This window comes from Rattus norvegicus, chromosome 8 (genome assembly GCF_036323735.1).
Source record: "Rattus norvegicus strain BN/NHsdMcwi chromosome 8, GRCr8, whole genome shotgun sequence".
Taxonomy (NCBI): Eukaryota; Metazoa; Chordata; class Mammalia; order Rodentia; family Muridae; genus Rattus; species Rattus norvegicus.
The window spans coordinates 113,462,969-113,476,002 of NC_086026.1; positions in this window are offsets into that span (position 1 = coordinate 113,462,969).

Consider the following 13,034-nt stretch of genomic DNA (forward strand, 5'->3'; position numbering starts at 1 on the left):
AGCCATTCCTTATGCTGCTGGCTATTACCCAGAACAACCGGACTCGATTCCTCCCCGTGAGGGACGTGAGGCTGTTACCCAACATTCCACACTGCATTCCTCTTTTTCACCGTCCTGGGGGTAATACCAAGACCTACTGCACAGTAGGAAAGCGCTCCCCTGTGGAGCCTTATCCTCAGCCTACGGTTTTCCCCCTTAGATCTAATCATTTCTTTCTATCCCTGTCGAGATGCCACTTAACACAAGTCCTGCTTTGTGGGGATTCAGAAGTGTAATATCTCCACAGCCACTCTTGCCTCTTACCGTCTGTTTTCTACCTTAAAGCCAGGGCATCTTTCAAAAATGCAAAAGGCGCCAAATCATGCCAGGGTCAGGTCAAACCCACCGAGGCCTCCCTTGCTCTCAGGATGGAGAGGAGAACTCTTTACCTTAGTTCACAGAGCCTGGAAAGACCCCGCCCCCGCCCCCGCCCCCGCCCCCCATCCCTCCTTCCAGGCTCCTAGTCCTGCTCTGACTGTCCTGTCCTTCAGCAATCTGTGCTATTGTGTTCTCGTAAATCCTTTGCACTCAGCTAAACTCCATCTGGCTGAAAGTGCCTTTCCATTTAGGAACCCTGTCTCAGCCTTTCTGAACTAACTCCGCGCAGGCGCAGATCCTTCCTCTAAGGATAACTTTCTGTTGGCCCTGCTCGGGCCCTAGGACTCTGTCCTGTGTTAACTCTGCTCACAGTTGCGATTATACAGTGATGTTCATGATTTGCTTTTTGTATTAGCTGATGTGTCGCCATGACAAAATACCGACATAGCAATTTAAGGAAGGAAGGGGTTATTGGGTTCAGTTTAAGAAGAGCTATAGTCCATCGTAGTGCAGACAGGAAGATAGGAAAGTTCAACCTCTCCTCCCCCACTCGTCTCTGCCAATGAGGTTTCACCTCCCAGAATTTCCATGACTCCTTAGAAGAGCATCACCAATTGAGAATCAAGTGCTCAAACACATGCCTCTGGGGGACACCTCACATCCAAACTATTACCTGATCTAAGGGTCACAGCTACAACCCAACAAGCCAGGTTCAGCTCCAGTCCTCAATACGCCCATTAAATGAGCCAAATTAAGGTGGGCAGTCAGAGATCTCTGTGAGTTCGAAACCAGCCTGGTCTACAGAGCCCGTTCCAGGAGAGCCAGCGCTACACAGAGAAGCCTTGTCGCGAAAAACAAAACAAGCCAACTTAACCGGAGGATGGAGGAGGAAATAGTGAAAGTTTCTACTTTTCACTATTTGGGGGAGATTTGGCCAATATGGACGTGTTGGAAAGAAAAATAAGGGGACCCTGTGATTTTCCCAAGACCGTCTTCAGGGACCCTGCTATAAGGATAGGATTTGAATAGAAAGCAAGAGGTATGTGTAACTAATCAGCCAAGTGGACCCCACTACCATTGCCTCAGCTCCAAGTCTACCCTGCAAGATCACATGTGTACTGGGGATTTTTCTCCAAGAGACAAGTTCCTCCTCTGAATGCCGCCAGAGTTGCAGTCATTACTTCTTCCAATAGAAGAAGAAATTCTAATTTCTCGGGGTTCATTTTTTCAATAGTCTGATAAGGAAATCTCCCTTAGGAATATATCCATCCCTGCCAGACAGGCGGGTTATAAAGCCACAGCACTTTTACGACTCCTGCTGCTCCTCCTTGGACCCCATCAGTACTAGGTGAATCTCTCTCTCTCTCTCCTTATCACCATAGGACAGCTCTCAGCAGGCCAGAAACAGGCCAAGCACTGCAAATCAGGTGGATGGCAGAGCCACAGTCAGGACGCAGTGTCCCGCCTCTTTTCTGACAGACAGGGCTAAAGCAAACCCATGGTTCGTTTGGCCATGAAGTGACTTTGTAGCTTGGGAGGGGCTTGGTGGGCAGCCTAACTTACTTAGCTGCAGCAGGGTAAGGTCCTGGTGATAATCCGTCAGGAGAGAAGGCTCTGCCCACTGTCTGGGGGATTTTTTTTCCCTCTCTGAAATATCTGGACAATTTCAATGGCAGAGCATTTTGAGATGCATAGAATGCAAACGCGTTGAAACCTAGGATAATGGAGAAAAATCTTAATTTTTTTTATCGTTATAGGTGAGCGATAAGAAAAACAAAGGATATTTGAAAGACCTTATGGGGTGGGGAGAGGAGGTTAAGGATGAGAATGAGCCACGTTCAATCATGGTGAGTCCTATTATTTGTACACTAACCAAAAGTTAAAGAGAAGAGAAACCAACAAAGACCTCCTTATAAATGATTTAGAAGAATTATTTCTGGAAAGTACTTTAAGTAAATTTATATATATATATATATATATATATATATATATACATATATGTGTGTGTGTGTGTATTATATCACACTAGAATATCCCTTTTTTTTTTTTTTTTGGTTCTTTTTTTTTTTTTTCGGAGCTGGGGACCGAACCCAGGGCCTTGCGCTTCCTAGGTAAGCGCTCTACCACTGAGCTAAATCCCCAGCCCCTAGAATATCCCTTTTAAGAACATGTGAGAACCACATGTTCTGGTTGCTGGGGTTCAGCTGTATTCATTTCAGACCCAAACCACTTCTATCAAATTCTCAAATTAAATATACAACTTTCAGATAGCCCACAAGAAATACTCATACTCTCTATCTAGTCTACTTTGCTTGTACGTGTGTATGTGTATGTACATGGTACATAATATGTACACATGTGTGTAGATGCCTGTGCCTCTGTCTATGTGCCTGGAGACAAAAAAAGGCCATGAGTGTCCAGCTCTGTCACCCTCTTCTTCATCCCCAGTTGAGGTCCCCACACAACCTGAAGGCAGGTTGGCATCCTGAAAGCACCAGCAATGCTCCTGCCTCCACCCGTAAGAGCTCTAAAGTAAGAAGATAGGCATGTGTAGCCATGTCCGCCTTCTTAGGGGGATGCTGGGAATCTGGATGCCAGTCCCCATGACTGCACAAAATGTGCTCTTACCCACCGAGCACCTCCCCAGCCTCTACACTGATGTTCAAGTCCATCTTCATTTATTTGTTTTAACTAAGTCTTCCCTTGTTACATGTTTTTACAAATTTCAGGCAATCTGAGACCAAAGTATTAAAACAATTCAAAAAGAGACATGATGTATGACAGCACTCGCCCATGCACACATGCACACATGCACCCATGCACCCATGCACACACGCACACATGTTCACATGCACCCATGCACCCATGCACACATGCACACATGCACCTATGCACACATGCACACATGCATAGTCATTCTCAAAGCTTAATAGATGTTTATTATACAAGAAAACTCATTTCACGAATACTTGCTATGCTTAAGTCTCTGTGCTGAAGCCTTACGTCATGGGTTCTATTTCCTACTGTTAGGTAGCAGAGACGTGTGCATGGTTGAAACCATAAGGATAGGCCCCTCCCTCGTGTGGAGTCCACTTCTTGCTTTCCTGGTAATGCGAGAAATGCAACATTAAAACCGTCCCTCCTAGGGATTTAGAATACCCTATGAGAAGGCAGGGATACTAGGGTTCCACTGAGGCTCGTTAAAGGAAAGATACGTCATCCTGGCTAAAAGAGTAGAATCAACTTCTGGTCCTAGGTAGAAACAGGACATTTTCATCTTTCCCAAAGTTTAGAACATTTACACTACTGTCCCCTCCCTTATGAGTTAATCCAATTGGGTCTGTCAATCACCTGGCTAAGAGAACATTGCTCCTGATTCACCAGGAGACAAACTAAGGACATTGCCCAACTAAGGACAATGACCTTAGGCATCAAAAGGCTGAAGCACACACACACCTCAGGCCTTGAGTGAACACCTGAGGTAGATCCCTGCCCATCTCTGTCACATCCTCTAGATTCCTTCCTCTCCTTCCCTGAAGCCCAAGATGCTCCCTTCCTTCCCCACTCCTAATCCCTTAAAATGGGTTTCTTTATTTTTCCATATCTTTCTGGTACACATACATACATACATACATACATACATACATACATACATACATACATACATACATGTGTGTGTGTGTGTGTGTGTGTCCGTCCCCAACAGATAATCCTTTGTCTGTTACATCTGAGACCTCCTACCAGCTACAGCTCTGGGAAGCAGCTATTCCTACTTATGTTCCTGCTCTATCGTTTTTTAAAAAATAATTCTGACAAAATACGAAAACTTCAGAGTGTCAGAGAAATTGCTCGACTTTGTATCCATTAAGAGAAACAGCCTTGCCTGAATACAAGGTTGTCTGGAATCGAACAACTACCACAGAATTAGCTAAACTGTCGATTGTTGGTTGAATTTTAGCATCGTGGCCGAGGACTTGGTTTCACCATCCAAACACACACGGTGACCTACGATAAAGACAGAGAAGGAAATAACGACAGAACAACCAAGGTCTTGATTAACACATCATCTTTCCCATCCCCATAAAGACTTCCACTGTTTCTTGTTCATCTAATTATGATTCAAAAGCTCAAAAACACCAATTAATATTAATAGTTTTCCATGGACACTTTTCAACTCGGTCTCTGATTAATGTTCTGGAAACGTGGGCTGATTGGTTCCAGTGGAATGATCTCCCCCGGCTGCTAAATTTCAAGAGTTACAAGCCTAAAAATATGAAAGAGGGGATAAGGATGTCCCTCAGTAATGTGCCTTCCGTGTAAGCACTGGGATCTGGGTTCGGATCCTCAGAACCCACATAAAAGACAAGTGGGACAGCAGCAAAACTTCCCAGTAAGGAGAAGAAAATCTCTCTGGCCTGAATGGAGACCTGACATTTCAATTGGGCTGGTTGAGTTACTTGATCCAGAGATGGCCCTCTTGGGAAGCAGTCTCACTGTAATCCCTGGGGAGGCAGAATAACTAGTCCTTTAATGAGATACTATTCTTTTCCTCCCCAGAATCCTCACCTCCAGTAAAGCAGCTACTGGGCCTCCAGGCTACAGCAATGCAGCCATCATAGAGCTTGTAAGTCTGACTGCTCTTCTGGGTTGTTCAAAAGAGCATAACTCCTCCTTCCCCTCCTCCTCCTTCTCCTCCTCCTCTTCCTCCTCCTCATCCTCATCTTTGTCCTCCTCCTCTTCCTCCTCCTTGTCTTCCTCCTCTTCTTCTTCCTCCTCCCCCTCCTCCTCCCTCTCCCTCCTCCTCCTCCCCCTTCCTCCTCCTCTTCCTCCTCCTCCTCTTCCACCTCTCTTCTAACCATGATTTCCTTAATACTTTGGGCCTCCTTACTCTTTGTCCAAAGCCTCCCTCCCTGGCATATTGCTGCCTGTATGCCATTTTGACCCATGCCAGCTTAAATGACACGATCTTTTTTCTGTTCTCTCCTCTATTTCTCTCTGTCAGCTAGCAGCTGGAGTTTACAGCTGGCCTGCCCTGGGCTTTTTCCTTCCTCCCTTCCTTCCTTCTTTCCTTCCTTCTTCCTTCTTTCCTTCCTTCTTCCTTCCTTCCTTCCTTTCTGTTTTGTTTTTAGGATTTGTTTTTGTTTTTGTTTTTGTTTTTGTTTCCATGACAGGGTTTCTCTGTGTAGCCCTGGCTATCCTGGAGCTAACTCACTCTGTAGACCAGGCTGGCCTCAAACTCTGCCTCTGGGATTAAGGGTGTGTGCCACCTCCACTGCCAACATTATGTATTTTATTACTGTGTGTAGACGTTTGTTTGCATGAACATCTGTGGACTGTGCGCATGCAGTGCCTATAGAGGCCAGAAGAGGGTGTCAGAGCCCTCGGAACTGGAATTACAGAGAGTTATAGGCCCCCTTGTGGATGCTGGGAATTGAACCTAGGTCCTCCAGAAAAGCAGCTAAGCCATCATTTTGGTCCCAGGACTTTTCTTTTAAAGTTTAAAAGTCCTGAGCTTCCATTTGAGTCTATCCTCTAATTCTTTTAATGAGATTAAGAATTCCAAGAGGGAACCCAACTTCCTCTTTATCATCAGCGTGTACCTACAGCCCCAGTGCTAGAGGAAGGAGACAAGATGATGCCTGGGTCTTGCTGGCCAGCCAGTCCAGCCAAACTGGTGAGCTCTGGGGGTTCAGTGAGAAACTGGCCAGCCAGTCCAACCAAACTGGTGCGATCTGGGGGTTCAGTGAGAGCCCCTGTCTCAAAAAAACAATGTGGACAGTGTGCTTAGTTAGGGTTTTACTGCTGTGAACAGACACCATGACCAAGGCAACTCTTATAAGAACAATATTTAACTGGGGCTGGCTTACAGGTTCAGAGGTTCAGTCCAGTATCATCAAGGCAGGAGCACGGCAGCATCCAGGCAGGCATGGTGCAGGAGGAGCTGAGAGTTCTCCATCTTCATTTAAAGGCTACTAGCAGAACACTGGCTTCCAGGCAGCTAAGACAAGGATAGTAAAGCCCACACCCACACCTTCTCCAACAAGGCCACACCTCCCAACAATGCCACTTCCTGGGCCAAGGATATACAAGCCACCACACAGTGATTGAGAAAGATACCCAGTGTCAACCTCTGACCTTGACATACAAGTGCACACATAAATGTACACTTGTGTTGCAGCTATGCCCACAAATAAACACATATAAAAAAACAGGCAAATAAGATTCAATAGAAGTAAATCCAGTCAATAGGATAATGGGCAGTGGTCCCCATTCTGTTTGCTACACTTGCCCCTGGAGTTTAAACTCTGAGACTTTGTCCTTATCCAATTGTAAGGTGCTGCATTTGGGGTTCGAGTTGTGAAGTGATCACCAGAGTCACTGCGTTCTTCTAATATGTGTCAGAGACCATCTTTAACCTAAATATTATGTCAGCACCCCCCCCCCACTCAACCAGCCTATGCCAGCAAGAACTCTAATACTGTTCTCGATGCAGCCAAGGTCAGTTTCACAGAAGCATCATAAAGTATATTCCAAACAATTCCGTGGCAGCCATCCTACTGACCTGATACCCATCCCTTGCCAATATCAAAGCAAGACTCCTAAAGTTCTAGAATGTTCTAATGTGGTCTGCCTTTCTTTAATTGTCAGTTAAGCAGCCACAGCTCTGGCTTTAGAATTTTCTCTTGGGAGCACTTCCAAATCTCCTGAGAGCCAGTGCAATATTTTTCTTTTGACCTAGAAAAAAGGAAGCTATAATAGGTTTCCTGCTGAGTTAACTCCCTAAAAAAAAGAACTGTTTGGTAAATTTAGCTGTTTAACAACATCTCTATTTCCACTTTCGTTAAGAAAAAACGGTGGCAAAATAAACAGCAAAGGAAACACCTCAGTCTGACCTTGGCCAGGAGTGGAGCAGCTGAAACCCCTCCTTATCCTTCAGTCACAGGGGCAGCTCTCAGTGGTCTCGGGACACTGACTCAGCCCTTCTCCCTTTACACCCACCAAGGATTCCATAGGGATTATCTGTCAGCGCTCAGTTTATTCACCTTTCAAATGGGCTCAGAGAGAAAGTCCCACAGTAACCCATGCAGATCGTCTGCACACAGAGATATGGGTTCAAATGTTTTAACAAGTAGAGGCTGCATTTAATAAGGTGGCCAAAGCAGCTACCAGTTTGGCACTGCAATTTATTCTATGAGAATCTAATTGGCAGCCTTTAAGGTTCTGTAGGAAGGCGTGGTGGGAATCAAAGCATGGGCAACTTGGCTAAGCTGAGCTCACTGTGTTAAGCACAATGAAGGTGCTTTTAAAGCCACTTGCTTGCTATCTTACTTCTTGCATTTTCAGAAAGATCCTCAATGAATTTTCCATTACCCGTGTGACGGCCATTCCTGGTTGTCAGCTTCACTACATCTGGAATGAACTACAATCCGGAAATGGAGGGCACACCTGTGATCCATGTATCGAGGTAAGATGACACAGCCTTCTGACCCAGACCTTCACATGGGATGACACACACTTTTGATCCAGATTCTGAGGCATAGTGGCCATAAAATTCTTAGGCCTAGGCAAGGTAGTACACTCCTTTAATCCCGGGCGACTGAGGCAAACAGATCTCGGAGTTCAAGACCAGCCGGGATAAAGCATATTCCAAATCCAGGTGTGGTGGTCACCTTTAATCTGGGCCACACCTTCTGCTGGAGGCCTATATAAGGACATTGGCAAAAGGAAGGCTCACTCTTCTTCACCTTCTTGTACTTAACTTGCCAAAACTTGCCGGCACATCTGCTAGAACCTACTTCTTCAGGATTTCAGCTTCTACAGAAGACCAGCTGAAACAACTAGCCTCATGGGACTGAGCAACTACCAGATTCTTGGACTTCCCATCCAAGCTGCCCATTGTTAGGTTAGTTGGACTACAGACTGTAAGTCACCACAATAAATTCCCTTAATATGGAGACATTCTATAAGTTCTGTGACTTTAGAGAACCCTGTCTATTACACCTCCCATCTTATGTTACTCCCCCATATTCTGTATACAGGTGGAACGGTACGTTACCTGTAAGAAGTGGGTCTGGGGGGGTCTCATGAAAATGGCCACATGATCCAAAATCAAGAGGGCAAAAATTTTAGTTCTGCAGAAAGATACATACCTGTGTCAAATCAAACAGGCAAGCACACACAGCTTAGGTCCGACTGGGTTTCTATTCCTAATGCAAAGGGGTCTTCTGCCTCTCTCTGAATGGTCCAGCGTGACCTCACAGTCTTCTCAGGCTGGTCGATTTAAAGCAATGCAGTTGATAAGCAGAGTGCAATTTTGTACCCAAAGTGCAAACCCTTGAGCACCTATTTTGATTTCAAGAAATGCTGACCCTGGAGGAGTCTGAAATTTCTACCAAATAGCTTCTTTACCTTTAATCTTTTTCAAGATGGAGTTTTGTCCCATTTAACCCTTTGACAGAAAGCGCACTTCATTCTGTTCACATTCCCCCCATTGCCCAATAGCAGTCCCCTTATCACCAGATACATCTTGATAGTTGACAAGCTTGCACACAGTCCACAGAAGGTGGCTGACTCTGCAAAGGTCAGCGGGTCTGGGCCATCACTCATGCCCTGCAGTAATTAAGAGTGTGGGCAGCGTGCATGCATGGCTGTTATGGTATCATTTCGGCTAGTTACTTTGGCGGGCAGAGCAGACGAGAGGTGCGGAAGGCAGCACCGGCCCACTTGTGACTTCTGACAGCTCCGAGCGGTGCTTTTTATGGCCTTGTTTACCTTGTTCTAAAGTGAAATGACAATTCATTTTTCACAAACATGATGAAGGCTCCTTGCGGCAAATATTTTCTTTTCCTTTGAAGTAAATTTAAAAGAGGCTTAGGGATGCGTTTCTTCCCCCCACCCCCCGCCTCCGCCCCCCTTTAAACAGCAAGTGGAAAATCACTCCCAAAGCTTAGCCTCCTGACTCCTCATAGGAAGAAGCAGAAGGCAAGAAGCCAGTCCATGGACACATGGCAAACTTCTGAGAGTCCTCATTTGTACTTCGTTATAAACACAATTTCCGTGTGCTGCATTGCGGTGGCCTATTGTACTGGTGATTGTGGTGGTGGTGGTGGTGGTGGTGGTGGTGGTGGTGGTGGTGGTGGTGGTGGTGGTGGTGGTGGTGGTAGAGGAGGAGGAGGAGAGGAAGAGGAGGAGGAGGAGGAGGATTTTGTTGTCATTGTTATTGTTGTTATTGAGATAAGCTCTTGTTCTGTAGCCTAAACGATTCTGGAACTCACCATGCTTGCCCAGGCTGGCCTCAGCTTGCAAAAATCTTCCTGCTTCAGCCTCCTCACCACTGGGATTACAGTGTGAGCCTGTGCACATAGCTTAAACCATTGTCTTTAGAACAAGACATGTTAGTACTAGCGCTAATGGGCTGAGTGCATAAAAATACATATTTAGGGTTAAAAGTAGACCAGACCTAGCATAGAACTCAGCCAGACCACTGCTTAGCATGATCGACGCCTTACCCCACAGGTCCTTGCTCGCCTCAGCCATGGCTGATCTACTCACAATGGCTGGAAAATACAAGGGACCCAAACACCTTCAGCTGATGAAGTGTGTTTTGAATTCGTAGACGAGCTGCCCTTATTTAGTGGGGAGCTAAGGACACAGCCAGGGGATTCAGCAAGAGATTCAAGGTTCGGATCCAAACCCAAATCATAGCTTTTGGGAAGCAGCCTGTGTGTTAAACAATACTGACGCCCCCCCCCCCCAAAGCCCAGCAAAACAAGCTTCGAGTTCTTCAAGTACACAAGGAACCCATCAAAGGAAATAACTTTACCTGAGTCCAATGTTTTACATATGAATATTTGTGGACTCTCATGTGACTTCCGACAGAGGACACGTTTCACGGTGAGCCTTCAGAGAGCGTGAATGACAGCTGAACTTAGCTGTCAATTGTCCTCACCTGGAAAGAGGGGACCTCAAGGGAAGAATTGCCTCCATCAGACTTGGCTGCGGGGCAGGTTTTTCATGTGGAAAGCCCCAGCCCTCTGCAGGCAATTCCAGTCCTAGGCAAGTAGGCCTGGGCTATATAAGAAAGGGAGCTGAGCAAGTCAGGGAGTGAGAGCCAGCCAGTAAGAAGCCTCCTTCTGTGGTCTGTTTCAGTTCCTGCCTCTAGGTTCCGTCCTTGAGTGCCTACCCTGGCTTCCTTTGACAGGGACTGTCAGCTATTGGTTGAGATAAACCCTTCCCTCCTCAGGTCGCTTTTGGACATGGTGTTAATCACAGCAGCAAGAAGCAATGGGAGAGTAGAGTTGAGTCTTCAGAATGCATCTTCTTCATTGAGACTTTCCTTCCTTAATGCTCCAGGGCTGTTACATATAACGGCAATTAAATCTGTTTTGGTGATGCAACCTGGGTCATTGGGAATTGTTTCCCTTAAATATAAAACCTTACTCTGCTATGAAAAACGAAACAATATGTACCTATCTACTATATATTTACCTCCTACAAACATGTAAAAGGAAAGAAACAGGGCTTATCTAGCATATAATGTGTGCTGTAGAATAACTTATGGGCAAAGCACTCCACATTTAATTATACTCCCATTCAGGAGTATAATTTTTTTTAAAGATTTATTTATTTATTTATTTATTTATTTATTTATTTATTTAATGTATACGAGTACACTGTAGCTGTCTTCAGACACACCAGACCTCATTACAGATGGTTGTGAGCTACCATGTGGTTGCTGGGAATTGAACTCAGGACCTCTGGAAGAGCAGTCGGAACTCTTAACCGCTGAGCCATTTCTCCAGCCCGTAAATTTTTAATACTGATCTGTATTTTAGACATAGAGAAACAAGCTGAGGATCAACACTAGACTCATGAATATACATCGATCGCTGAGCAGATCAAAGGCAAACACCCTCGCTCTGCCTTCCTCATGGATGATGTTATGCTTCGCCTGTCTGTGCAGCCTTCCCCATCTCTGGGATTTTACAGTTATGCACTCATAAACATCTCGTATCACTAACAAACAACTTCACTAGGTCCACTAACAATATTAAATGCCACATGCAGAACATTAAATGTCACCAAAAAAATGGAATAATAGCAGTGTGAAATCAGACAAGCGGATAATAGCCTTGATACGTAGGTTTCGAATAGATTCGAAAGGAATAAAGGTAAGGCCCCTAAAAATAGGTAATGCTTAAGCAAACAGTGCATATACACAAGCCACTACGAATGAGAACAGTGAGGCCGAGAACTCTATTTTAAAAGCCCCAATTTGATAAGAGAAGAAATACTAAATCACGTTCGAAAATATTCCTTCTTAAGCATGCTACAGAAAGGTAGCACTAGATGGCAGGACACAGGAGCTAAGCATCGCCATGCATTGCTCCAGGGAATTGATTTTATTAATTAATTAACTGATTGGTGCTGGGGATTAAGCACAGTGCCTTGCATATGCTAAGCACACACTGTACTACCTAGCTACACTCTTCACCCAAGCTGGAGGGCATTTAAATGATTACGTTCTTTTCTGGAATGCATTTGAGGACCTGGTGATTAGCAAGAGTCTCAGAGATATTTCATACCATTTGGCCCAGTAATTCTTCTTTGAGAAACCCATCCAAAATGCACAGCTGTATGCAAAATAAATATTTTTGTTGCAAATATTATTGAAAGAGAATGACTTAAATGTTACAAAGTAAAACTTAAATACATGGTGTCTCATCTATGGCACAGAAAAAAAGGTCAAAACAGCCTCTAACATCCTTACAAAGTATTTCCAATGATGTGTGAAGAGAGAGATGAAATGGTCTCAGAGGTAGAAGCAAGTTTCAAAGCTCTATAAACAGCATGATCTCAAGTTTGTTAATATTAATATATATCTCTCCAGCCCTTTTTTTAAAGATTTATTTACTTATTATATGTAAGTACAGTGTAAATATTAAGATGTACCATAGGCTTAAACAAAATAAATGAAAAAAAAACCCATGAATCTTTTCAAAGAAAACAGTGTTTTCATAATGTCATATGGTTAAAGACCTTGTAAGCAGACTGTAGACAGATAATCAAGAAGAAAACTTTGAAAAATTGGATTTTGTCAAAATTTAAAACTCATACTCACCGAGAGTTAGCTTCCTAACAGGCAGGCAGGTTGATGAAAGCAAAGGGGATACAAAGAAACCACATGGAAACCTATTATTGTCTAACTCATTGAAGAAAATACTTTAGAAAAATAGTTCAGAGAGAAATGACCTTTATAGCAAGAAAATGCTGTTCCTGCGAGCAATCCGACACTAAACAAGGACCCCAGTCCTTGGTGTGGCCTGCTCTCTTAGGAGCTTTGGCCTAGCGAGCCCAAGAATCTGATATTAGTTACTTCTATGTTGCAATGAGAAAAATACCATAGCCAAGAGCAACTTATAGAATGAAGAGTTTATTATCTTGGCTCACAGTTCCAGAAGTGTGGCGGTGTGAATGGAATGACTTCCATTGGCTCTTAGGTTCGAATGCTTGGTCCCCAATTAGAGAAACTGTTTGGGAAGGATTAGGTAGTGTGGCTTTGCTGAAGTAGGTGTGGCCTTGTTAGAAGATGAGAAAGTGTTTTGGAGGTGAGCTTTGAGGTTTCAAAAACCATACAAAACCCATCCTCTCCCTCTCCCTCCCCCCTCCCTCTCCCT